The sequence below is a fragment of the Lissotriton vulgaris genome, chromosome 7 (genome assembly GCF_964263255.1).
Source record: "Lissotriton vulgaris chromosome 7, aLisVul1.2, whole genome shotgun sequence".
Lineage (NCBI taxonomy): Eukaryota > Metazoa > Chordata > Amphibia > Caudata > Salamandridae > Lissotriton > Lissotriton vulgaris.
The window spans coordinates 1,716,317,676-1,716,345,145 of record NC_141695.1 but is presented as its reverse complement, the minus strand read 5'-3'; the positions used below and the strand labels follow the sequence as shown (position 1 = coordinate 1,716,345,145).

Sequence of the window (27,470 nt, the reverse complement as noted above, 5' to 3'; positions counted from 1 at the left end):
CTCCCCCACCCTCCTGACAGTTGGAAGCAGGAGAACTTATACATGCCGAAACAAGCTGTCGCCAGACGTTTCGATGATAGGCCCACGCACGTCTCGGCTTATAATTAACCGACACAAAGGAAGTTCAGCCAGATTTAACTGCGTGGTTGCCTGCAGCTAGCAATTGTAAAACATCGTATATACACCACAGTCCACAAAAGCATGCGCGAGCGATGCAGCCAATGAAAACCTCTGAATTGAGAGCAGCACACTAGGATTGGCTGAGGTACGGAAAAATATCCAATCCTGGATCAATTTACGCTGTACGAGCCCCTTTTGCTCTCAGATGACGCCTAGAATATGTTCAGCCGTGTGATTGGCTGTTATGAGAGCCGGAAGTGATAACAGTACGGCCAATTGTCGTCTTACTAAAGATCAATGAGGGGCAACGGAGGAGGCCGGTGTACTATCAATAGACCCACCCCATCTGTCTTTACACCCCCCCCCCGCGTTTTCACGCATGCGCATAAATATGCGCAGCCGCACTATGGCCCATGTCTTGGCCGCATGTATTTTTAAGCTCCCCACTCTTCTGCTGGTTTAGTGCGCATGCGTGTGATTGTACGCATGCGCTTTCAAGATCCAGGCCGAACACTACTCCTGCTTGAGCAGCGTTAACCCCGGTTCACCAGGGAGAGCTCCTGCCTGGCCGAGGCTCCGGCCGAGGCCCGCACGAAGGTGAGGAGGGCTGCGGGGAGCGAGGGGGGCTTTTTCAAGCTCCCCCGCCGCCAAAGAAAGGCGCCCACCCATTCACGGCTTGCAGATGCAGCTCGCCTTTCCGGTCCCCCCCGCCTTGTTTATTTTGTCTTCACCCTGAGAAATTGAGCTTTTCTTTACTTTGCCATACCCAGACGCCCGCAGTCACAATAGTTATAACTCTCACCGCATACCAACATGCCCATATGACACAGCTACTTCTGGAGGTAGAATCTCGGTCTGAAAACTGAGGTATCAGAGGGACCGGGGAAGAGCGGCCTGCCCAGGGGCACACAGTGCAATGTACAATATTCCGCCAGGAGCACGGCGCTAGGGCTATAGACTGAAGCAGCAGAGGTACAGAGAAGGAGCAGCCTGCACAGGGGGCACACAATGCGGTATATAATAGCCTGACAGGAGCACCGTAATAGGTCTCTAGACTGAAGCACTGGAGGGAAAGGGGAAGAGCAGTCTGCCCAGGGGCACTCTGAATTTAGCCAGCCTTCAATGCATTGAGGGCGAAAGACGACAGCCTTCCCTCATGTCCCCTATGCCTGCATACAGTGAAAAGCCCCAGCCCCCCCTCCCCCGATTGCATTGTCCATGCTGCCCCTTGCCTGTGTGCCCCGGACCATCAGCACACCCTGCAAGCTGTCCACTTCTCCCCTTTTCGCCCTGTTCCTCGCCACTTCATCCCACCCAAGCCCACCTGCTCCTGCAGCCCACCCCACCCCCCTCCTCACCTCACAGTATGCAGAAACAGCACCTCTCTTCTCTGGTACAATTCTCAGGAGAAAGAGGGCCCTGTGACCGACGACTGTGCTTAAATAACCCACCGTATCTCCCTGCCGAATTCTTAAGATGACATTTATGACTTAGCAGACCCCACACTTGGGGTCTGCTGGTCCAGCTCCTTCCCTGCTCCATTCTCTATCGCCACCCCCTCCCCTAGGGAATGGGGGGGATGAACCAAGGGGCATCTTAAAGCATAGTGTGGCCAGGTGCAGCCCGCGCTGCTGAAGAGGCCTGTTTTCACCTCCTCAACAGCAGTGCTGCCTTTGCATGATCTGCCCTCCTGGCTTCCAAGTGCCCCGTGGTAGTAGTGGGCATGTTCTGCAGTGCACTAGCGCATGACAGCATGATGGATGTGCTATTCCCCCTTAACATGCATGTGCAAGGAGAGGGTACACAGCCAGACTGGTGTGGCCTGTGCAGCCAACATACACCGAAACAAGCATGCGCAAAGTGAGTAACACGCGTAGGGTGTGCACAGCCAGACGGGGGAGCACGAATAGACAGGCAGAACCTGCATGTATCGGCACCCCTCTGACGTAGGGGATGTACAAAACGACAAGGGTGCATATAGTTAGAACACCGGTGTTCTATCGATAGCCTCACCCCATCTGTCTGTACACCCCCGCGTTTTCACGCATGCGCATAATTCTGCGCAGCCGCACTATGGTCCATGTCTTCGATGCATGTATTTTTAAGTTCCTCACTCTTCTGCTGGTCGATAGAACACCGGGGACAAAAGTCCTCGAGAGCGCGGGAAGGGTGGGATGCGCATGCGCACTGCCTTGGACCACCACAGCCTATGCCAGCCTCTTACATCTGATGCTGAAATGAGCCACGTTCACCTACAACCCTTTATTTACAACCCACTCCCACAAGTAGTACAACGAGATCTGCGTGCAGCCAATGGCACCATCAGAGGGCTTTGTTTAAAACAAGCAGCTTCTTAAAATACAATTATGTTCAAACGGGGAAACAGGTAGTGGTTCCACCTGCCTGCATTTTCAATGCATGGCTGATAAATAAAACAAGCATTAAAAATGCTCTTAATATTGCAAATGGCAATGCCTTTTATTTTTGTTTTTGAAAAGATAAATAAAAGGCATTGTCATCTACAATGCCAATAGTTTAACCCCTCCCATGCTCGTGACGGAACTGCTCCGTCACGAGCCTCGGGTGGGCTGTGCTGGTGACAAAGCGGTTCCGTCACGGCCCACGCAGCGCTGATTACGCGCCTGCGCGTTCTATTGAGCGGGCGGGACCGTGACGGAACCGCTCCGTCACAAGCACAGCCCACCCGAGGCTCGTGACGGAGCGGAATTGCCGCCGCAGCGAAGGGCTTAAACTAGCGTAAATGCGAGGCCTATTACATTGCAAATGCTTGTCTTGTGCTGGAACTGTAATCCTGCCTTCCTGTCCCTGCCTAGAGGGCAGCTAAGGAATGAGCTTCCCAGAGATAAGACCTGATTTATTATGAGGTCTTTGAGCTCAACATGAAGGCCCTTTGATGTTTACAATCCCTGGGGGGAGGTTATGGGATTCACAGACGCCTGCCAGCAGCTTTTTAAATGTTAGCTGTATCTGGGTCTGTGTTGTAATTGTGTGTGCTGTGTGCAAAACAAGTATTGACAAAACTAACAGTAGTGGCATAATTAAAAATGCCAACCTGGTCACGAAGAAAGGGTCTTGGAAAACCTTCACAGATTACAGCCAGATTTTTTGGCATCGGCTTTTTGCAATGCTGGTTTTTAAGGTGCACAAAAGGATCCATGATGCTGGCCAGACACAGTCACATTAGGGCCTAAATACAGCCAAACGCCTGCCTTACTAACTAGGCCAAGGTAACAACTCTATGCCACCATATGACCTCTAGTGGTTCGTAGCCATAAAAGGCACCCCAAAAAGCTGCCTTTAAGCTAGTAAGGGTTTGTTTCCAATTTAAGAATAAAATGGGGGTACACCTGTTGGGCTCTCCTGATACTCAACACCCAGTATTCTCCTAATGCTCAACACCCAGTATTCTCCTAATGCAGTGGTCTAAAGAAACTTGAGGGGGCCCCCCTGCAAACTACATGGAGGGGGCCCCCCTCCCATCCTCCGTGCCAGTCTAGAGCTCTCAGGCCAGCGACCCGCCATACTGCAGGGATGCAGGCTATTGATACGCCCCTGTCATGATATACAACATCGGGCCCACTCATTGTTCAGTTTTGACAAAAGTGCATCTACTGCTCCTTCTGGCTTCCGTTTTAAAACATTAGACAAAGCGACAATGCAGTATTTCAAAAGCAGATGTAACTACAAAGAGCACATTATGATAATACATTTTTATTAGTAGACAATAGCTTCGTACACACTGTGACCCCAATTCCATCACAGTCTCTCTCTCTCTCAATGAGTCAGTCTCTCTCGCTCAGTCAGTCAGTCTCTCTCTCTCTGTCATTCAGTCTCTTCAGTCAGTCAGTCTCTCTCTCTGTCAGTCTGTCAGTCATTCAGTCTCTGTCAGTCTCTGTATCTCTCTCTCTCTGTCAGTTTCACCAACTGCTAGAATTCAAATTAACCGAGAACTTACGGCTGCGGTACAGATAAAAAGGAGGACAAGGCAAGGATGTCAGAGCTCTCCTCTTCTTTTTGCACTTTATTTGGACCCTTATTTACGTTATCTTAATTCTAACCCTAGAATCCTCCCCCTTTGCTTACATGGTTTAGAAATTAACGTGTTGGCATACGCAGATGACGTTGCTATAATTACCCCGGACCCATCCATGGCAATGGGAGAAATAGAACAGGAGGCCCAAAAATTTGGCGTAATCTCAGGCTATAGGCTTAACAGCACCAAAACACAAATCGTTAAGAATTCAATGGTTAGTTGTGATGATATACGAGTGGTTCCGGCAGCAGTCTATCTAGGGGTTGAAATATCGGCTAACCTTGAGACAGTGGTAGAACGGAATATGACCCCATTACTGACAAAAGTAAGCTTAGATTTGGTTAGAATGAACAATCTTAAACTTTCACTGGTGGGTCGATCCAACGTTATTAAAATGCTTATACTCCCTAAGTTTCTTTATTTTTGTAGAATAATACCCTTAATGTTTGAGCTCTCTTGGTTTAATAAGGTTGAGGCAATTTTGAATACGTTTATTTGGGCACATGGGAAGACCAGGCGGGCTTATAAATTTATGACTTTACCGAGGGCAATGGGGGGTGGGGGTTCCAGACCTTAGATTATATTATTGGGCTTCGGCTCTTCAATATATGCAGGGTTTGATTGGAGCGAGTGGAGTAGATTTGAAGGTTAATGCCTTTTCGACCATGGTGTACTCCATCGTGCTGGGTCCAGAAACGGAGAACGCTTTCCTAAGGTACACTGACTCTTCATATTATAAACTTACTCGGTTTAAGACTGTTTTAGCGGCACATAGTATCTGGACAGCTGTAGCAAAGAAATGTGGACTGGGTAGATTTAATAGATACACAAGACTTCTCAGGAATAAATCCCTCCCACCTTCAATCTTTGCTGACGATATCATGGCAGAATGGACTAGAAAAGGAATTATAAAAATAGGAGATTTGCTGGGCCCAGATGATAAGTTACTACAATTCTCCGACCTTGTGGCAAAGTTTAACATCGCCAGGCAGAGTTTTTTTAAATATCTGCAGGTCAGGAGTTTTTTCAGTAGGAAAAAAGGGGGAGAGGCTGGTTTTGCTAAAAATAGTATTTTGGAAGCTATAGAACAAGGAGGGGAGTGTTCTATTCGTAGTTTTTACGCTGTCTTGGTAGAGTTGAAGCTGGATGATATTGAATACAAAGCCGATATTTTTCGGACTTGCTGGAATTAGGTTATTCTGTCCTCTGCTCTGCCCCGCTTCAATCCCAACATTATAAAACTCTATACCAACTTTATTACACCCGGCTCGCATCGCACAGTGGGGAGGAACTACAGGGATTACCTGCCCTCGTTGCAGTGACCCAGCAGCAGACAGCATACATATTTTTGCCTCACTCTCTCTCCACTCTCTTACTCTCTCTCTCTCTCTCTCCCCCCACTGGCTCTCTCTCCACTGGCCCTCTCTCCAATTTCTCTCTCTCCAGTCTCTCTCCACTGTCTCTCCACTAACTCTCCACTGTCTCTCTTTCCACTGTCTCTCTCTCCACTGCCTCTCACTCTCTCTACTCTCTCTCCACTCCCTCTCTCCCTTCTCTCTCTCTACTCTCTCTCTCTCCCCTCTCTGCCCTCTCTCTGCTCTCACCTCTCTCTTTCTCCACTCACTCTCTCTCTCTGCACTCTCTCTCCACTCTCTCTCTAGTCTCTCTCCATTCTCTCCACTGTCTCTCTCTCCACTCTCTATCTCCACTGTCTCTCACTCACTCTCTCTCTCCCTTCTCTCTCTCTACTCTCCCTTCTCTCTCTCTACTCTCCCTTCTCTCTCTCTACTCTCCCTTCTCTCCCTACTCTCCACCACTCTCTCTACTCTCTCTGCTCTCTCGGCTCTCTACTCTCTCCACTCTCTCTCCGCACTCTCTACTCTCCACTCTCTCCTCTCTCTCTCCACTCTCAATGAGTCAGTCTCTCTCGCTCAGTCAGTCTCTCTCTCTCTGTCATTCAGTCTCTCTGTCAGCCAGTCTGTCAGTCTCTCTCTCTGTCAGTCATTCAGTCTCTGTCAGTCTCTCTATCTCTGTCAGTTTCTCAGCCAATCAGTCTCTCCGTCAGTTGGTATTCAGACTCTGAGTCAGTCAGTCTCTACTCTCTCTCCACTCTATCTCTCTCTCTCAACTCTGTTCTCTATATCTCCACTGTCTCTCTCTCCACTGTCTCTCTCTCCACTGTCTCTCTCTCCACTGTCTCTCTCTCCACTGTCTCTCTCTCCACTGTCTCTCTCTCCACTGTCTCTCTCTCCACTGTCTCTCTCTCCACTGTCTCTCTCTCCACTGTCTCTCTCTCCACTGTCTCTCTCTCCACTGTCTCTCTCTCCACTGTCTCTCTCTCCACTGTCTCTCTCTCCACTGTCTCTCTCTCCACTGTCTCTCTCTCCACTGTCTCTCTCTCCACTGTCTCTCTCTCCACTGTCTCTCTCTCCACTGTCTCTCTCTCCACTGTCTCTCTCTCCACTGTCTCTCTCTCCACTGTCTCTCTCTCCACTGTCTCTCTCTCCACTGTCTCTCTCTCCACTGTCTCTCTCTCCACTGTCTCTCTCTCCACTGTCTCTCTCTCCACTGTCTCTCTCTCCACTGTCTCTCTCTCCACTGTCTCTCTCTCCACTGTCTCTCTCTCCACTGTCTCTCTCTCCACTGTCTCTCTCTCCACTGTCTCTCTCTCCACTGTCTCTCTCTCCACTGTCTCTCTCTCCACTGTCTCTCTCTCCACTGTCTCTCTCTCCCCACTGTCTCTCTCTCCCCACTGTCTCTCTCTCTCCACTGTCTCTCTCTCTCCACTGTCTCTCTCTCTCCACTCTCTCTCTCTCCACTCTCTCTCTCTCCACTCTCTCTCTCTCCAGTCTCACACTCTCTCCAGTCTCACACTCTCTCCAGTCTCACACTCTCTCCAGTCTCACACTCTCTCCAGTCTCACACTCTCTCCAGTCTCACACTCTCTCCAGTCTCACACTCTCTCCAGTCTCACACTCTCTCCAGTCTCACACTCTCTCCACTCTCTCTCTCTCTCCACTCTCTCTCTCTCCACTCTCTCTCTCTCCACTCTCTCTCTCTCTCTCCACTCTCTCTCTCTCTCTCCACTCTCTCTCTCCACTCTCTCTCCTCTCTCTCTCCACTCTCTCTCCACTCTCTCTCCACTCTCTCTCCACTCTCTCTCCACTCTCTCTCCACTCTCTCTCCACTCTCTCTCCACTCTCTCTCCACTCTCTCTCCACTCTCTCTCCACTCTCTCTCCACTCTCTCTCCACTCTCTCTCCACTCTCTCTCCACTCTCTCTCCACTCTCTCTCTCTCTCCACTCTCTCTCTCTCTCCACTCTCTCTCTCTCTCCACTCTCTCTCTCTCTCCACTCTCTCTCTCTCTCCACTCTCTCTCTCTCTCCACTCTCTCTCTCTCTCCACTCTCTCTCTCTCCACTCTCTCTCTCTCCACTCTCTCTCTCTCCACTCTCTCTCTCTCCACTCTCTCTCTTCTCCACTCTCTCTCTTCTCCACTCTCTCTTCTCCACTCTCTCTTCTCCACTCTCTCTCCTCTCACCTCTCTCTCCTCTCACCTCTCTCTCCTCTCACCTCTCTCTCCTCTCACCTCTCTCTCCTCTCACCTCTCTCTCTCTCCACTCACTCTCTCGCCTCTCACCTCTCTCTCTCTCTCTCTCTCCACTGGCTCTCTCTCTCCACTGGCTCTCCCTCCACTTTCTCTCTCTCTACTCTCTCTCCACTCTCCTCCCACTCACTCTCTCTCCTCTCACCTCACTCTCTCTCTCTCTCTCTCCACTGGCTCTCTCTCTCCACTGGCTCTCCCTCCACTTTCTCTCTCTCTACTCTCTCTCCACTCTCTTCCCACTCTACTCTCTCTCCACTCTCTTCCCACTCTCTTACACTCTACTCTCTCTCCACTCTCTTCCCACTCTCTTACACTCTACTCTCTCTCCACTCTCTTCCCACTCTCTTACACTCTACTCTCTCTCTCTCTCTTCCCACTCTCTTACACACTACTCTCTCTCTCTCTCTCTCTCTCTCTCTCCAATGTCTCTCCACTCTCTCTCTCCCCACTGGCTCTCTCTCCAATTTCTCTCTCTCTACTGTCTCTCACTCTCTCTCCACTCCCTCCACTCTCTCTCCACTCTCCCTTGTCTCTCTCTCTACTCTCAGTCTCTCCACTCTCTCTCCACCCTCTCACCACCCTCTCACCACCCTCTCTCTCCACTCTCTCTCTTTCTCCACCCTCTCCACTCTCTCTACTCTCTCTCCTCTCTCTCCACTCTCTCTACTCTTTCTCCCCTTTCTCTCTCTCTCCACTCTCTCTCTATCCTCTCTCTCTCTCTGCTCTCTCTCTCTCTCTCTCTGCTCTCACCTCTCTCTCTCTTTCTCCACTCACTCTCTCTCTGCTCTCACATCTCTCTCTTTCTCCACTCACTCTCTCTCCACTCTCTCTCTCTCTCTCTCTCTCTCTCTCCATTGTCTCTCTCCACTGTCTCTCTCTCCACTGTCTCTCACTCACTCTCTCTACTCTCTCTCTACTCCGTCTCCCTCCACTCTCCCTCCACTCCCTCTCCACTCTCTCTCTCTCTCTCTACTCTCCCTTCTCTCTCTTCACTCTCCACCACTCTCTCTACTCTCTCCGCACTCTCTACTCTCCACTCTCTCTCTCTCCACAGTCTCTCTCCACTCTCTCTCTTGCTCCACTCTCTCTCTCACTCCACTCTCTCTCCAATCTCTCTCACAAAGTAGTGTGCGCTGCCATGGGCTTCCCCAGAAATGTTTCCAGGGGAGGGGGGCACATTTTTTACTTCATCACCATCCCTCTTGCACTCTTCTCGCCCTCTCCCTTGCACCCTTCTCGCCCTCTCCCTTGCACCCTTCTGCCCCTCCAACTTGCACCCATCTCCTCTCCGCCTTGCACCCATCTCCTCTCCGCCTTGCACCCATCTCCTCTCCGCCTTGCACCCATCTCCCCTCTGTCTTGCACCCATCTCCTCTCCGCCTTGCACCCTTCTCCCCTCCGTCTTGCACCCTTCTCCCCTCTGCCTTGCACCCTTCTTCCCTCTGCCTTGCACCCTTCTTCCCTCTGCCTTGCACCCTTCTCCCCTCTGCCTTGCACCCTTCTCCCCTCTGCCTTGCACCCTTCTCCCCTCTGCCTTGCACCCTTCTCCTCTCTGCCTTGCACCCTTCTCCTCTCTGCCTTGCACCCTTCTCCTCTCTGCCTTGCACCCTTCTCCTCTCTGCCTTGCACCCTTCTCCCCTCTGCCTTGCACCCTTCTCCCCTCTGCCTTGCACCCTTCTCCTCTCTGCCTTGCACCCTTCTCCCCTCTGCCTTGCACCCTTCTCCTCTCTGCCTTGCACCCTTCTCCTCTCTGCCTTGCACCCTTCTCCTCTCTGCCTTGCACCCTTCTCCTCTCTGCCTTGCACCCTTCTCCCCTCTGCCTTGCACCCTTCTCGGCCCCCCTTGTCCCCCCTGCGGATGCCCACATGGTGCTTCTAACAAGAGCTTACCTGAGGGCACCATTTTGCTGCCTCATCCCTTCTCATATGAGCTTTTCCCTGGAGAATGCTCTCTCTGGGGGCCCCCACTCCCACCCTTGTCAGGGTCCCGAGCAGTGCTCTGTGCTGCCTCCTCTCTCTCTGGGGCCCCCAGCCCCCGTCCTTGTCAGGGTCCTGAGCAGTGCTCTGTGCTGCCTCCTCTCTCTCTGGGGCCCCCAGCCCCCGTCCTTGTCAGGGTCATGGATGCGTTCAGTTTGATTGAAGTGTCCATATTACTGAGGCATATTGGGATAGATACTATGGATGTGGTCTCCCCTTGGTAAAATGTGCTTCTTGGCACATACCCCAATGTAGAAATTATATGATTTAACCACAATTGCAGAAATAGAGTAGGAACATCGCCATTTGATATGATGTTAAAAGATGTTGGATGTATAACTATACAACAAAGCAAATGGGGCGCCACTGCACCCCAAATCCAGACGCACAGCCGTTGCACAAATTTAACTTGCTTGTACCCATTTTCTCTGTTCATTTTACTAATAAATCAATGTTACTCCATATTTTGAATTGTATTAGTTCTTTAATTCCAATGTGCTATCCACACATGATTGGCCAATGTTTTTTAACACTTCTCATACCACGGATATGCCACAACAGGCCTTTTTCCAGGCATGCGTCAAACATAGAACATCCTTAATATACAGTGATGATGTCACCCAATGCATTTCGGACTTTTCGAAATCCTTCCTCAGGGGTCCACTGAAAGATTAAATAAAAACGTTGCTATAGACATTTTGCTTAAATGACTGCAGTTAAATGCATTTTCAAGTCCATTGGAAACTGTAGATCAATTGTTTGACTTATTCCTTTCGTTTGTGGGTGCTACGTGCAGGTGGGCAGTAAATTTCACAAATATTCACCGAAGTTGCCGTGCACACCCTGTTTTTGATAGTTAAACCATTATGCTCCTTGTTGGACGATTTGAACCTTTTTGCGTGCTCCCTGGATGACGTGGTCTGCCCTTTGCCACGTGAAAGTAGACAATACAACAAAGCAAATGGGGCGCCACTGCACCCCAAATCCAGACGCACAGCCGTTGTACTATTTTGGACTGATGATCAGAGACCTATATGGCAAGTAGCGCAGAAGCTAAGCGAACTAATACGGGCACAATCACTTGGAACCCAAAACAACAAGACAGGTGCTGATATTTTGGTTGCATCAGTAACAATGGAGGAGCAGGCCTGCTGTGACGTTTCACTTTGGAAAAGAAGAAAACAAAATCTGTCTCTTGGATTACTCTTTTCGTGTGTTGTGTAAGTAAAATGTGGCTGCCTTTCACTTGCGCCATGCCGAAGACCTGCTGAATACTGCGTCATCCGCGCACAAACCGAAGCTCTCCAACTATATGGCGAAGTCCTGTCTCCTTGCACCTTTCGTGTCCGGCTGCAAACGTGCTAACACCACGGACTCGCGCTGCAGAAATGGAGAAAAACCCAGCGGCGCCGCATTTCATCACACTTTGCTGACTACATTCTTGTCTACAGCTCACAATCCTGACTGGTTTCTAGGCGCTACAGTCACGATTTAGGTTAAATTAGTGCCAGATAGAAATGTCAGGCACAGAATGACGACCCCGCAGCGCACATCACACCGGTGATGGATGAAGGGTTCAATGACGGAAGAATGCTTTGCTGAATCCCAGATTAAACTCTGCGACTCCTATTTACTGAGTTTAATCTAGTTCAACGTATCCCTTCCTGTGATGCCCCCGCCTGGTAGATCTGTCACTGAAATGTGGTGTCAATGTTCCCTGTAAGGGTCAGAGGTCGTGACACCGTTGCTATGATGCTGGCAGTGTGCTGTGCGCACGTGTCCGTGCACCGACAGGCATTGCTGGGCCCCACCAGAGGGAGGGGGCATGACCCCCCTGAGGGACCAGAATGAGGGACAGTCACTCAATAAACACCTGTGTGTTCACTAACAAACAACTCAACATATCCAAAGAATCAGCCAGCAATGGCCAGGGTTTCAGCACATGTCAGCGCCCGGGTTTACTCGCTTGCAGCCTATGACTGCTTCCGTTTCTGCTTCTTTCCTCACACTGGGGTCACCGGCACTCATTCACTGCACACACTGGAGTCACCGGCGCGCATTCACTGCACACTGACGTCACCGGTACTTATTTACTACACGTTCTGACGTCGCCGGCACTCATTCACTGCACACTCACGTGGCCGTGATTCATGCTGCAATAGATCACTCTCAGGCATTACAACCTGGATTTGTCACAGTGACGTCACCGTCTGTACTTACGTCTGACGAGATCCGCGAGAACCGGTACCCTTCATCCAACACTGCGTGGGACAGTAACAAACCTCACCGGGTGGAGGGGTGTGCACGAGGTGGAGGGGTGTGCATAAGGTGGAGGGCACTGCACGAGGTGGAGGGCACTGCACGAGGTGAGTGTTGATCACGTGTTACTCTCTGGCAGTTGTCAAGCCCCAGTTCATTTGAGTTACTGAGAGCAGCTGAAAGTAAACTGTTTTCTCGACTGTCCTGGGACTCAAGGTCGCATCTGGCTTTGGGAGCGATAAGCGCATTCCTGGAGGTGGCGTGCCTACACTCCCGGGCACCAAGACGAAAGGGAGTCACCCTCCTGACCTTCCCAGTAATAAATAGTTAAGCTTTGAACTAATCATATGTGCCATATATGGTCCTTCCCTGGAGCTCGAGGGTCAACTGGTGTTTTTCTTTTTACAGTGATTGTGTGTCGAACCAAAAAGTATATAATCGCATGTTTCAATACGAGCCAGCAGTCTTCTCCGCGCACCTGATGGATGAGGGTTGGAGAGGCTCCTCTATAGAGTATTTTGCTTACTAAACAATTGAACTTTCTTCACTGCCAACTGACTGATTATTTGGTAATGGGATTGGGCTATTGGTAGGTCTAGCCCTTTATGTTACTTTTTTATGGTACTTCAAGTGTAGTCTAGAATACAATTTCTTTTATTGACGTTTTATAAGTTGCAAATTAGAACAAAAAAACAGAGCAGAACAAAACAATGATTGATGAAGTTCCCACCATAGGACAGTAGTAAAATGCATACTCCGGTTACAAATACAAGAGCAGAAATAGGCATGTATACCTCACATATCAGAAGTAGCGTCAGCTTACTCGTGGCAACAGGAATTATCATTTGCCTTACAGCCAATCCAGTATTCAAGGAGGAATTTCATGCCGTGACCGCATGCGTTTCAGATCTCGCTCAGGTTGTAGAGTTAAAACGGTACAGAGGGGGCTCCATATGTCCCAGGCATGGGACTTAACTGGCGTAAGTGCCCAGTACTCCTCCAGCCTCTCCTGACAATACTTCAGATCTTGCAGCTAGCACCTTTTACATAGAGCAGTGTCCCCCAATGCATCACCACCCTTCTAATGACCAAAATTAGCATCATGGCTGCAAGTTTGCAGTAGCCTGTTGGGATAGCTCTCACATAGCCCAACAGGGCAACCAGTGTTGTTTTTTGAATGGTGCAACATAGTATTTTGTCTATGCAGTCAAGAACATAGTCCCAGGACTCTGCCACCCAGCCATATCCCCAAGCCAAGTGCAGCAAGTCAGCATAGATTATGCTGCAACGCACACAGCGGTATTCAGTCAACAGCCCTATCCTATGCAAGCCAGAGGGCATACAATGTAATCTATGTAAGAATTTAATATGGATGAGACATAATCAGTAATTAGGCAAAGGCATGACCATCTGGGCGCAACAGTACTTCAGTCAAATCATCTCCCAAGTCAGGCTGCCATTTTTCTGGCTCTCTGGTGGTGATCACAAGTGCCTTGTTCTGCACGTACATTGTTATATTATTGTAATCAATCTCTTGGGAAGAAGAAACCAAGGACACACCATAAAGCTGACAAACTCTCAGGCTCTTTAAGTAAGGAGTTGTGTATTGATTTACAGACACCACACAAGTGGTAATAGAGAAAGACAAGCAGTTAGCAGTGTATGCCAGCCCGAATATCTTGCAAACTAATGAACAAGCCACTCAGATTTAAATCTCCCTTTCCACCATGCCCATCTCTCCCCAACTGCTGCTGAACTCGGCCATCTAACATGAGAGGTAGCATTGGATTATTAGCTAGCTTCAAATTGGAGGCGTAGTTGTAGTCTAGCTGACTCTTGCGGCAGAGCCAGTCGCATGCCAATACAATACATTTAATGGTGTTGATCGTGTCCCTAGGGCATGTCGGCACTGCACATGCCAATAAGGGTAAAGGGCATTGCGCCGAGCTATCCGCCACCACCCCCACAAGAGGCAAGTAAGGAGTGTGCAATAGAAATACAATTCAATTTCAGGCGTGTGCAGTTCCCCCTGTTTAAATGGCAGGGTCAGCACCTCCCAGTACAATCTTGGCTGTCTATAGGCCTGTGCTAAATTGATCAACAGAGATCTGACACAGTCAAAAAAGGCCCTCATGGTTCGAGCGGAGAGGGCTCGCACATTGGCAGTGTATGATACTGTGACAGCTGAGTCAGATCTTCATCAACTATCGAGGTCAGTATGATCAGTGCTTCTTGTTTTTAAAAAAATATATATTTTATTATTTTCAATACATCAGAAACATAAACAAAAACTAAAGAAATAACAGTGAAGTCTTCAGTAGGCGGAGCGTGGCCAAGCCGCGGACAGAAATGGCCGCCTGGTGTTGAAGCTCCGCCAGCTGACCTACGACTCCTGCGATTATTCCCTCATCCAGTGTTTCTGAGCGGGTGATGTCGGGGTCGATGTCTCCCGGAAACCGTGCTGCATAGTTGCCGATGTCCCCAGACCTTCCTGACTGCCGGGCCGTTCCTGGGCCGATCTGCCGCCTAAACCCTGTGGCCTTTCCTGGTGTTGGCTAAATGGCCCAGTGTGATCATCTTTTTGTGTATAAGAACAACCCCTATGCCCAACACATCTCTAAATGGCTGAGATTTGCATTTAGACCAGCCAGGAAGATTCTCTGAACCAATTTTTCAAATGGTAAAACAGGTGAGACGATTTAAAGTTTGGCCTCAACAGCAGCTACAAAACCATCACGTTCTAGGATGTAGAAGTAGTCGCTCAGAATGAGACACTGAAAACTACACTATATACTAAACCAACTGATGGTAACAAGGCTCTCCATTATTCTAGCCATCACCCTCGCAATCTTAGAGACAGCTTGCTTTACGGGCAGTTCTAACAATAATAAGAATTGTTCTGCAAAAGAGGATTATTCCCATCATGCTGAGAATCTATTGAGTAGACTGAAAGGACGTGGCTATCTGAAGAACTTGTTGAAAAATTCTAGGAAAGGGTGTGGTGGACTCCCGGGAAACGTTGTTAACAACAAAAGACAAAAAGAGAACAGACTGGCTTGTTTGCGTGTCAACGTTTTGTCCACAGACTAATCAATTTAAGAAAATTGTCTGTCAAAACTGGCATTTGACTTCCAAACTAGATGAATCATTTGAGAAGCCGTTATTCGTACTGAAGAAAGATCGCAGTGTAGGAAGTCAAGTAGTACGGGCATATATACCACCACCCACACTCCAAGGGTAATCTGAGACAAATGTGGAATCGGAGACACCCGTAGAAACATAACAAATGTGCATAATAAATGCATATGCTTCAACCAAAACATTGGAGGCACACAGTTTGTACACAATAATATTAAATGGAGACACAGTGATTTCTCTAAGTGCAAAACTCAGGACGTAGTATATGCAATCAAGTGCCTTTGCAATAAACTTTATATAAGCAAACCAACCAAGAAGCCAGACAGAGAATCATATAACACAAGTCACACATAAGGCGCACGGTTATGAGGACCCCACTAGTCAATCATGTGATAGAGAACCATGATTCAGAAAAAGATTTCTATTGGACAGCGTTGGCAGTTGTACCACCAAAAACAAGAGGAGGGGACCTGGGGAGGAGACTGATGCAAAACGAGGCTTTTCTTATATTACGGCTCAACACTGTAATAGAGGGTTTGGGTGAGTTGAATGAATCTAAAATGTATGAGAATTTACCCAGGGAGTCAAATAATCTGCTTTATCTATACATTGGGATGATTAAGTGCCATGTCTAGGAGCACCACGGAGTTTTGAAAAAAGGTATATGTGGACCCACATGAACCTCATGAATACCAAGCTGACACAAGAAGTCTGTCCATTGGCTACTGAGAACCGCTCTGCGGATTGCTTCATTTTGTCTACAAAGTGTAAGTTCAATGTTACTGTAAAGTAGTCCAATATGTAGTCAGTGTGACTGACGGGATAAGGGATTTTATATATATATATATATATATATATATATATATATATATACACGACATGTCCCATAATGCAGTTGGGCAGTCAATAAAAGAGAACCTATCGAGTTTAGAGCTGATTGGCCAATACTCGCACATTGAAGGAGGCGCAGCCACAAGGAAACCGACTGAATCAAGCTCCAAACAGAGCTCTGGAAAAAGTCTTGCAAAGCATCTCTGTCAATCAAAGGAAGCAATGCACTTGAAAGTTTAATGTCTGGCTTACATGTTTGGGTTTAGACATTAACTCTTTACACAGAGGAACCAACAATCCCCTTTCGGTTTCAGGATGATTATTTCGGCGATTTTTTTCTCCTTTAACACGCATGCGCAAGGAGAGGGTACACAGCCAGACGGGCGTGGATAATGCGCCTGACAGCCAACATACACACCGAAACACGCATGCGCAAAGTGAGTGAGGGTATGCACAGCCAGACGGGGGAGCACGAATAGGCAGGCAGAACCTGCATGAATCGGCACCCCTCTGACGTAGGGGGTGTACAAAACGACGGGGGTGCGAATTTAGTTAGAACACCGGCAGAATGTACTGAAGGTCCTTGTAAGTAGCGGAGAGAGGTGCTTTTAATTGAACATGTTACTTCTTCAACATTCTGAAGTGTGTTTTTGTTTAGAATATCAGATTATTTCCCTTCAGTGAGTTACATAATCACTTAAACTTCCCGTGGCTGCAAAAAAATGAATGTGTCCTTCTGTGATGTAACTGGTGCTCCTGTATAGCACAGCCATATTTTAGGGTCAAGTTCGCACTATATATAACTATAAAAAATAAAGCCAATATATTTAAAACTGCTATTAAATATTAGTGGATGCCACAATGACGTTTGAGTGAGCTTACATGTATGCGAGGAGCACACCTTGAATTGTTTTTCTCCATAGCGCACATGCCGAATTTAATTTATTTAAGGTGCTCTCCTCAAATTGGACTTTCATGGAATACAAAGTATAGTGAAGGAAAGCTATTTTATTCGGCTAGTATATATCATACAGTTTGGTAAAGTGTGGAAGAAGGAATTTGAACTCTGGTTCCCTGGTTAAGCGTTGTGTATTGCAATATGTTGAATCACAAATTTGCTAGCATTCGCGCCAAGAATTTGCAATTCTATTAACACTTTAGGAGCGTCGAACGTTCAGCGCCCAATGCTGAACGTTCTAATAACGGGTGCAGCCCCGTCGGCCAACAGTCGTGCGCAGCACTGGCAAGGTAGTTCTCGCGACGACCGTTGGCCGACGGCAGCACTTAAAGGGCTAAGGACACGGAGGCGAGGATTATGCTTCTCAATCTTTACTAGAAGCTCACAGCAGCCAATGAAAATGCTTGCTTTTCATTATAATAACGTTAAACACTACATATCCCATCATGTCTCACACATAGGCACGCCCCCCTAGTCCATAAGAGGCCTCTGCCTGCCGCCATTTTCCTCTTTCTTTAAGGCGATCCCCACCGAAACTAGAAAACCGGTCACCCACGCACTGGTCACGAGCCGCCTGGACTACGGAAACACCCTATACGCCGGTACCACCGCAAAACTTCAGAAAAAACTCCAACGCATCCAGAACGCTTCAGCCAGGCTCATACTTGACATCCCGCGTAAAGAACACATCTCTGGTCACCTGAAAAACCTCCACTGGCTCCCCGTCAATAAGAGGATTACTTTCCGCCTCCTAACCCACGCACACAAAGCACTTTACGAACTTGGACCCGAATGCCTCAACACACGACTGTCCTTCTACACCCCCTCCCGTCAGCTACGATCCTCCAACCAAGCCCTTGCCACTGTACCTCGCATCAACAAAACCACCATGGGAGGCAGATCCTTCTCCTACCTGGCAGCTAAAACCTGGAACTCACTTCCCACTCACCTTCGCCTTACTCAGAACCACCTAGCATTCAGAAAGCAACTTAAAACTTGGATATTCGACAAGTAATTCCCCACCCTTCCTCAAGCGCCTTGAGACCCTCTGGGTATGTAGCGCGCTATATAAATCTTGACTTGACTCCAACAACTTGGATAACCTTGTAACTCCTCCAACGTGGAAGAACCAAACATCTTCAGGCGTAGTATCCTGGCATTCTTTGACCTTCAGTCGTTCTTCTTGTCAGAACCTGGAATAAAGGATATGAGACTGTAACCACCATAACCACTGGGTGGGCAAGCATTTATACATAACATGCCGGGTGGGATAATCCTCGCCTCCGTGTCCTTAATAGAATTGCAAATTCTTGGCGCGAATGCTAGCAAATTTGTGATTCTATTGCAGGACCGGAGGCTTCAGATTATGCTTGTTTAACGCTTATTAAAAACTACAGAGGTAATATCCCCCACCGGCTTATAATAATGTTTTGAAGGTCGATTCCGACGACCAGTCTGCACTACGCATTATATCATGAATGCTGGAACCCAACATGAATGACTTTGACGCCATGGCTCCTCTGACAGAGTGCGCACCAAAAATGGTGATGTCAATGCCGGCTTCTTTCATAACATAACGAAGCCTTCTGGCAATGGTGGCCGCAGCCACTGCTTTGAAGGGCTTTTGTAAAGCAATCAAAAGCTGCGAACAGCCCTGAGGCCTAATAGCCGCTGTACATTCCTCCATAAGTTTTCAAACATTTAACAACACATAACTTTTCGTTTTCTTGAAATGCATTATATGAAACAGGAGTAGATAATGTCTTAGTGCGTCTAACTATGGTAAAAGAAACTCCTTCCGGAGTAAATACTCTACCTGTTAACTCCAGCGCGCGTACATCGGACGATCTTCTGCATGCCTAAAGGCAGAGTAACATGGCTAATTTAGCTGATAACTGCTTTCTGGATAGAAGGGAATTTGCTGGCCATCTGTTAAATAGGTCCAAAACCAGAGATACATCCCACAATCCGGAGTATTTTGGTTTAGGAGGGTTTGCCACCCTAATGCCTTTAAGTAATTTGCACACGATAGGGTGCATACCTACTGGTTTCCCATCCAGCTGGACATGGCCCGCTGAAATGGCTGATCTGAAGTTGTTGACTGATCTATAGGCCAAACCTTCGGATGCTTTATCCGATAGGAAATTCAGCACATGGGATAACTCAGCCCCCACGGGATTCAGGTGTCGTTCCACGCACCATTCCACCCAACCTTTCCAGGCTGAGGAATATCTTTTTCTCGTGGATGGTGCCCAGGCTTGCTTGATGAAATCTGAAGCCCTGCTCGAAACCCCTGGCACTTGCCACTGGTCCCTGAAAGCCTCCAGGCCATCAGCTGAAGTCTGCCTTCCATTATCAGAGGGTGCCTCTCTTGATGAGAGCCCAGCAATAGCGTCATCGACTCCGGGAGGAGTCTAGGTAGGTCGCAGCTCCACTGCATCAGCTCAGGGAACCATGATTGCGACGTTCACCATGACCACCTCCGCTTGTTGCCTGATCACTTGCGACATCGCTCTGGGGATCAGCAAGAATGGGGGAAAAGCATACTGTACCCCCTCCGACCAGTCCTGGAGAAATGCGTCCGTTGCCTGCGCCAACGGATCCGGCCTCCAACTGAAGAACTGTGGAATCTGGTACGTTAGTCTGGACGCAAATAAATCCGTCCTGAACGGACCCCAAATCGTCTCCAGCCACTGGAATACCCTCGGGAGCAACTTCCAGTCGCTGTAGTCCCTGAGGTATCTCGAGTTCCAGTCCGCAACCTGATTGGACGGACCCGGAAGATATTCCGCGATTATCGATATCTGATTTTGAAGGCAGTAGTGCCAAAAGTCTTTGGCTATCTGTACAAGCATGGACGACCTCCTGCCGCCCAACTTGTTGATGTATCTCACTGCTGACACATTGTCCAAAGAATACAACAGGATGTTTGCTTCGGGGACAACGTCCGCACCACGAACGACCCCACGAGTAGCTCTAGACAATTGATATGAAGAGAAAGCTCTTCCGGAGACCATCTGCCTCCTGTGGAGATGTCTCCACAACGGGCGCCCCAGCCCCAGCGGCTGGCGTCTGACTCTATCGTGATTTCTGGGAGGGAGCCGAAGATTGCTCGGCCGTTCCAGGCATCGACGTGCCCCAACCACCATTGCAACTCCGTCCTCACTTCTTGCGTGAGGGGGATGCTGTCCGAGTACGAGAGACCCTTTTGAAGATGCCTGATCTTCAACTGCTGCAGAGCCCTGTAATGTAGAGGGCCCGGGAATATCGCTTGGACTGATGACGCTAGTATTCCCACCATTCTGGCAATTCCTCTGAGGGAGACTGACTGACTGTTCAGCAGTTTCCTGATCTCCCTCTTTAGATCCTTCAGCTTGTCCTTCGGGAGGCATAGCTGAGCAGTCACGGAGTTCACTGTGAAACCTAGGAAATCTATCACCTGAGTGGGAACCATGACCGATTTTTTTTGCTGTTTATCACAAAGCCTAGATCCTGCAATAAGGTTGTGGTCAACGTGAGGTGTCGCAAGAGAGTCTGCTGGCACTGATCCACTATCAGGATATCGTCCAGATATATGATGAGGCGTATACCTCGCTCTCTGAGGTACGCCACTACTGGCTTCATCACCTTGGTGAAGCACCAAGGAGCCGAGGAGAGCCCGAAAGGCAGAACCAAATATTCGTACCATTGGTTTCTCCACTGGAACTTCAGAAATCTGCGATGTGGGGGAAATATTGGAATAGAGAGATATGCACCCTTCAGGTCCAGCCGGACCATCCAGTCCCCAACCTGCAGAAGGTCTGTCAAAAGATGGATGCCCTCCATCTTGAAGTGATTGTATGTAAGAAACTGGTTGAATTCTCTGAGGTTCAACACCAGTCTGTTTCCGCCCCCTTTTTTCTGTATAACAAAGATATTGCTGCAGAACCTGTGAGGACCTTGAGGACTTGGTGCTATCGCGTGTTTCTGCAGCAAACCTGCGATCTCGTCTATAAAACTGAGATCTAGTTGGGAAAAATGGAGACCTGCCGGTATGCCCGATTGAACAGGACGCGAGTAAAACTCCAAGTGAAAACCTTGAACTGTCTGCAAGACCCAAGCGTCTTGTGTAAGCTCCTTCCACTGCCCCAGGCAGTGCTGTTCGACCCCCCCCCCAAAGGAAGAAGAGAAATATCTGCTATTCTCACCTGAGATCTGCTGGTGCTTGAAATTCCCCCTGTTATTGTTGGATTGGTACCGGTTCCTGCTGAACCTCCTACGGGAGGGATAGAAGGTTCCACCACGGGTGGAGTCACACTCATTCCTGTCTCTGCCGAAGTCTCCTCTATGGGAGCCTGGAGGACCTCCTCGGCCTGACGAGCGTCCCCCGCCTCGTCCAGCCCTGTTAAAAACTCCCTGGTTTAATCGTCGTTTGATGCCCGATTGGGCCTTGTCTAGTGCCGTGAAGGTTCCAACGTATTTGGAGACATCCTTGACGAATTGGTCTCCAAATAATTGCCCCTCTGCAAGGGGCCCCGGCTCTGCGTCCGCAAGTTCCCTCAAGTTGGTATCCATTTTCATAAGCAAAGACTTCCTCCTCTCCGAAGAGATGGCACAATTTGCGTTGCCTAACAAGCAGAGGGCTCGTTGGGTCCATCCGGCCAACACATCTGGGTCCACAGGGGTAGAAGCCTCCTTGGCCGCCAAGGCCATCTCTAAAATCTTGGCCAAAGGGCCTATAGCATCCAGCATCTTGTCCTGGCACCTTTCCAAGCCCTGTCCAAACCTCGTTTGGGATCTTTTGTAAATTTCTTCAAAAAAGTTAGAAGGCTTGCGTCTATCTCAGGCGTTTCTGCCACCCTATTAGGGATGTCAGGCCTGGGGCATTCCGATTTTAAACGGTTCCTCACTTCCCTCGGGAAGCCCTTCCGGAGGTTTTCGTGAATATATGCCACCACTGCCGTAGGCGGAACCCCGTCCTGTGACCTGGGGTGCATTATTTCCGAAGGGTCAAAGGTACATGGGGTATGAACCGGTGCCAGACTTTCTGCCTGCGCCTTCTTAGCCTTCTTAGGAGGGTGACGCTCTTCTGAGGTATCCGTATCCGTGTCTGTGTTGGTGTCAGTGTCTCTGTCAGTGTCATGGACCCTACACTTAGCTTTGGCTTTGCCGCTTGAATAAGAATGGTCCGCCATGTCTGGCAAGGTAGCTAAGGCCTGAGCATGAGGCCATGTGGCAGAGTTACCCGAAGGTTGACTCAAGGTGGAAGCCTCAGTTTTCTTCTTCTGTGGCTTGTCGAAGCCATGCCTCTTGGCGAAGCCCTCAAGCTGTCTTCTTATAGGGCGAAGGGCTGAAGCAAGGGCTTGCTGTACCGTCTGTGGGACCGTAGTCTCCATAGCCCTATTGACGGAGGACTGGACCGAAGCATCCAATGCACTCACTAGATTGTCCTCCAAGGCAGCCGCCTGCCTAGTCTCAAAAGTCTCCTCCTCTGCATATTCCTCATTATACTGCTCCCATTCCGACATTATGGGGTGGTTTTTGGGGAATGAATCCACTAGAGGGTCCTGAAACAGTAGGTTGAGCCACAAGGAGGGTCTAGGGGGGTGGTCAGCCCTCTTAGCACACTCACACACTAAGTCCTTCAACCCCCTCAGCAAAGCTGTAATCAACAGGGGTCAGAGACCCAGGCCAACACCAATTACCAAGAGCGTGTGCACACTCAATATAGGCCCTTTTTATATTTTATAACCTTTCCAGGCGATCAGAGGGACAGAGGGGCAACCAGCATATAAAGCTGTCAAAACGCTGTCACAAACGCTATAAATCGTCAGTTGAGGGTCGCGCCGCGATGTGCAGCCCAAACGCGACGGAATTCCTACTGAAAAGTAGCCCAAAATCAGTGCGTTTTGGCGCCCGTCGCGGCCGAGAGCCACCCGGCCTCTACCGGCGTCATCGGCCACTAGGGAATGCCGAATGTGCCTGCGCGAAGCGCGCCTGTGTACGGGGGGTTCTCCGGGACTACCAAAGCGGCTCAAGTGAAACCGGAGCCCGTCTGTCCCCGGTCGGAGACCGCAGCTACTTTCGCGCCGATGAGCGCGCCTCTCAGCCACAAGTAAAAGAATGAGGAAGGCGGAGCACCGAGGCTTCCCGCCAGTGCAATAAACTCCCAAGTAAACAAAGGTATGAACAAAGGACTCAGATAATACGTCCTTATAAACAAAGGACTCAGATAATAAGTCCCAACTCTAGGACATAATCGATCAATACAAAGCTGTAATTAACATATATTTATGCCATAACATATCCAACTGATAACAGCAGAGGGAGTAAAACAAAGTGCACTTAGCTCAGCTGTGAGCAGCAAAGAAAGAGGAAGATGGCGGCAGGCAGAGGCCTCTTATGGACTAGGGGGGCGTGCCTATATGTGAGACATGATGGGATATGTAGTGTTTAATGTTATTATAATGAAAAGCAAGCATTTTCATTGGCTGCTGTGAGCTTCTAGTAAAGATTGAGAAGCATAATCGGAAGCCTCCGGTCCTGCAATAGAATTGATGTTTCCTTGACACCAAAAGATAACGATTTGTGTTTAATTCTTTCACAAGTGCGGTGTGTTAAATAAATGCATGTGTTACGTTAAGGATGGATTACAAGGTAGGTGATTGTAGTAAGATGCACTGACTCGAAGTGTGGTAAAGTGATTTATTGAAGTACAGAGCTTTGCCCACGATGAGCAGCAACCGGCCAGCGCAGCTAGGAGTGCAGAGTCTAATTGACCCTGAAACAGAAAATCCGCTCATCGGCTACTGCTGCCACGGGCGCTGAGCGCATACATCTTTGAACCATATCAATAAGAAATGTTAACCTGTTGTGGTGGTGTGTCTCGAGGCAGAGCTCATGAGAAAGTGAGTGAGTGTACCGCGAGAGACACCACGGGCGCATGGCGTACATATCAATACCACATCAACTTCCTCTGAACAAAATAAGAAGCAATGCAGCAAAAAAAATAAAAACAATAATGTTAATACATTATAAAATCTTTGAATCCATTTGGTCTCCTAACTTCACAAGACCAGGTAACCGATACATCAGAAAATGTGTGAGGACTTAGAACGACCCCTTTGTTTGCGTGAGCATTACTTTCATGGCTTTCCTCATCTAACTAAGGTTGAACACATGGTGTCCAATCTGAGGAAGACCTTGTACTCTTTTGGCTAATTATTTGATCTTATTGACATTGAAATTTGAATTATTTGAGCTTGTTGGTCAGATAATCTGACTACTTTACATCAACCTTTGTTTTCCAGTAACACAGATCCAAGGGTGTGGAATATTTGAAGAAATGTACTTGACCAATGGACAAAATGTTACTGAAATCTACTTGTCCTGTAAAGAAATCCACTTGTCCAACATAATACCAATTTCAGTTAGCTGGCATGAACACGTGTGCTATTTGTATATTTCGAAAATAAACATTTCAATCTGTATTTTTTCGTAAATTTTAACCCCAGAACTTTGCTGGTATAGAATCATATTGTCAGTCTACTACTAATATGGATGTACTTCCTTAATATTGGAACCTGTGGTGCAAACGTTCACAAAGATCTATGCAGTAGGTGCATTAATCCCTGAATCAATACACTAACTGACAGATAATACTCTGAAGGCCCTCAGCACAAAGCAGACGGAGGAGGTAAATGGCGAACATACTATGGTGTGGCTGATAGGCATACGAAGAAGAGAGAGACAAGATTCTGGTTACAAACTTATTTCTTGGAAATACAACCTTGCCCACAGCAGCCAGTGGACTGAAAATAGTGACCCGACTATGAGCTGCTGCATCTCTTTTAATTGGCAGTCTGGCAGAAGTGTGAGCTAGAGAGAGAGAGACCGCGAGAGAGACCGCATAAGAGAGAGAGAGAAAATTGTGTGTGTGTGAGAGAGAAAATGAAATCTGCACAGAAACAAACAACGACAACCAGTGACAGACTGATTCGCACACACTCTGACAGATAGATAGAACACAAGCTCGCAGACAGCTGAGGAAATATAATTTTTGGTCAAGTTGTGTTCCCCAGCGAGAACCCCACCGTCTCCATGTACTAGCTTGCAGTGCATGTAATTTCCCTCCTGTGCCAGCTACGAAGACGCAAATACATTTGCGTCCATCTTTAACTTGTCCTCTTTCAGATCCGCCATGAACGGATTGAATATTCAGTTCCTATCTATGCCGTGCCACCGTCTTTTTGTGGTACACTTTGCACGTTTTTCAGCTCTGGCGAAAGTAGGCCCAGATTCTGCCATGAAGCCTTTTTCGAGTTCTCTCCTGTTTCCTGACTCCGAGGGCCGCAGCCCAGGCTACCTCTGTGCCAGTGGCCCCCACCTTACTTCTTGCGCGACTCCGGTGCATAGCCTAACCTCTGCCTGCCAAGACTGTATTCAACCTTCGAATTATCTGCTCCACTCCTCGAAAACACATTCCTGTCTCGTAGCTCAAGTAAACATCCTCCCAGCTACAGGAGCAGAGGGCCAGGCTCTTCTGTCTCCGTGCAAGTAATTCATAGACTCCGTTGCCATGGTAGGCCCATGCCCCCTCACCCCGCATGCCGACATGTAGACACATGTACACGCATTCATATTCAGAATAGGGTAGTCTATGTCTAGAGACCTTTTCCCTTCCAGATACTACTGTTCCTTAAACATATGATATCAGATACGATTTGGGACTAGGTTGATCTGACATCCCAGACTTATGTCTCCACTTATGTCTACACTTGTAGTGCTAAAAGTCAAGTCCCCTTCGCCCTCCAGTTACACGTCAGATCCACGTCAAACAGCTGCGCGCGCATCTCTGCCATATAATTATGCTGACACTGCAGGATTCTCTAGTGGTTCCGCCTACTTGTGACATCATGTTAAATGACGTATCCGGTGTACACCTTCATGCACGCCTATTGCCATGCCTCTTTTGTGACGTTTTCATGTTTTATCTCTCCTTTTTCAGCAGTCACGCCTACTATTACGCCTACTGTATGCTCATACATTGTAATGCATTGACTATATATATGCACTTTTGTAAACAATATGTGTTCTGTCTTCCCTTCCTGAACCCTGTGTGGTGAATGGAATGGTTATGCCACCTTGGCTCGAGCCAATAACCCAATTCCTTTTACAGGAATAAAACCCTTTTGAGTTAACCTCAATATCTCGGATTCTGCCTCTCATTTTTCTGAGTTATTCTTATTGATTATTGATAGCAAATTAAGTATAGGTAATCGATATTACCACAGTTCTGGCGCCCGAATAGGGACCCCTCCCCCACCCCACGCGCCGGTGGTGTGTTGCAGGCCTAGCCCCCTGCCCACAGCCGGACGGACACTTACGCGTACCCGCAGGATTTCCTGTATCTCCCTCAGGCCAACGGAGGTGACTGAGGCTGCGATCAACACCCAGACGAGGCGGTGAGGCGTGCGGAGGATCCCGACCTGAGCCTAGCTGAGAGAGCAAGATCCGTGGTATACCGAGGCCCGCCAGGTTCCGAAGTTTCCGAAGTATCTGCGTCGAGTCCGAATCCAGTCCGAGTCGAGTCCAGTCCAGAGTTTTCCGAGGCCTTCTGTTTCCGTGCTTCCTGGTGAGTACCGTTGCTAGGGACGCATCCTGACGTGCGCATTAGTTTGTGCCGGTCAAGTCGGGTTCGGGTACACGAACCTGTTCTGCACTGTTCAGCAGTGTATCTGTACTGTATAGCAGTACATCTAGTTTGCACCTGTAAAAGGTGTATCTGTGCCGTTTAGCGGTACATCCTGTTGCACTTGTCACTGTTATCGATTAATGTGGTTTGTTTTTGAAATGTTTTAATGTGTCATTCAAATGTCGTGGTATGAGTGAATGTTCGATTTTCATTGTTGTGCTTAAACGTGTCTTATGTATAGCATGTTAGTGTCCACATCTGAGTAAGAACCTAGTAGCCAGATTTCAGAATGCCGTTGTTTTCCAAATTAAGACAAATAAAAACCCGTAAGGGGGTTCTAGAAGAAGCTGTTCCCATTCCACCTAGGGACACTCCAGGGTACTTTATGTACCATAAGCATGGCTTAGATGCTGTTTTATTTCTTGACTTATGGGTAGACTACACTAAAGAACTGTCAGAGAATCAGAGATGGCCCGCTGCTGGGACATGGGATGCGGATTGCATCATGAGAGTAGAGGAAGCGTTATGGAAAAAGAAAGCTAGACAGTCACAGAAAGATGCCATCGAGTTATGGCGTAAAGAGTCGCACAGGCGCACAGAAAAAGCTCATAGATTAGAAGAGAAGAGTAAGGAGGACCCCGAAAAGGTCCGAGAAAACGCATTAGTTGAGGAAGGTATCAGAGTGAAGTTAGAACAAGTAGACAGACAGCGAAATACGCTTATGAATGGCATGTTCCCCATCTTGTCAAAGGGCCTGCCCAAGGCCTCTCCAGAAATACCGAAGGACCTACCACCCCCATTGCTCCCGACTAAAACACATCCGAGGACAGCAAAGGACGTTTTCCTTTCTTCCT

The 27,470-nt window shown here is 48.4% G+C and overlaps 1 protein-coding gene across 1 annotated transcript in view; it reads left to right on the top strand.

Annotated features, from left to right (window-relative positions):
- The first annotated feature begins 581 nt into the window (after positions 1 to 581).
- MRPL51 (mitochondrial ribosomal protein L51) overlaps positions 582 to 27,470 on the top strand; it is a 66,362-nt gene continuing 39,473 nt past the window's right edge. The window contains exon 1 of the mRNA XM_086932886.1: positions 582 to 717. The gene's annotated coding sequence lies outside the window, so the exon portion shown is untranslated. The remainder of the gene's footprint in view (positions 718 to 27,470) is intronic.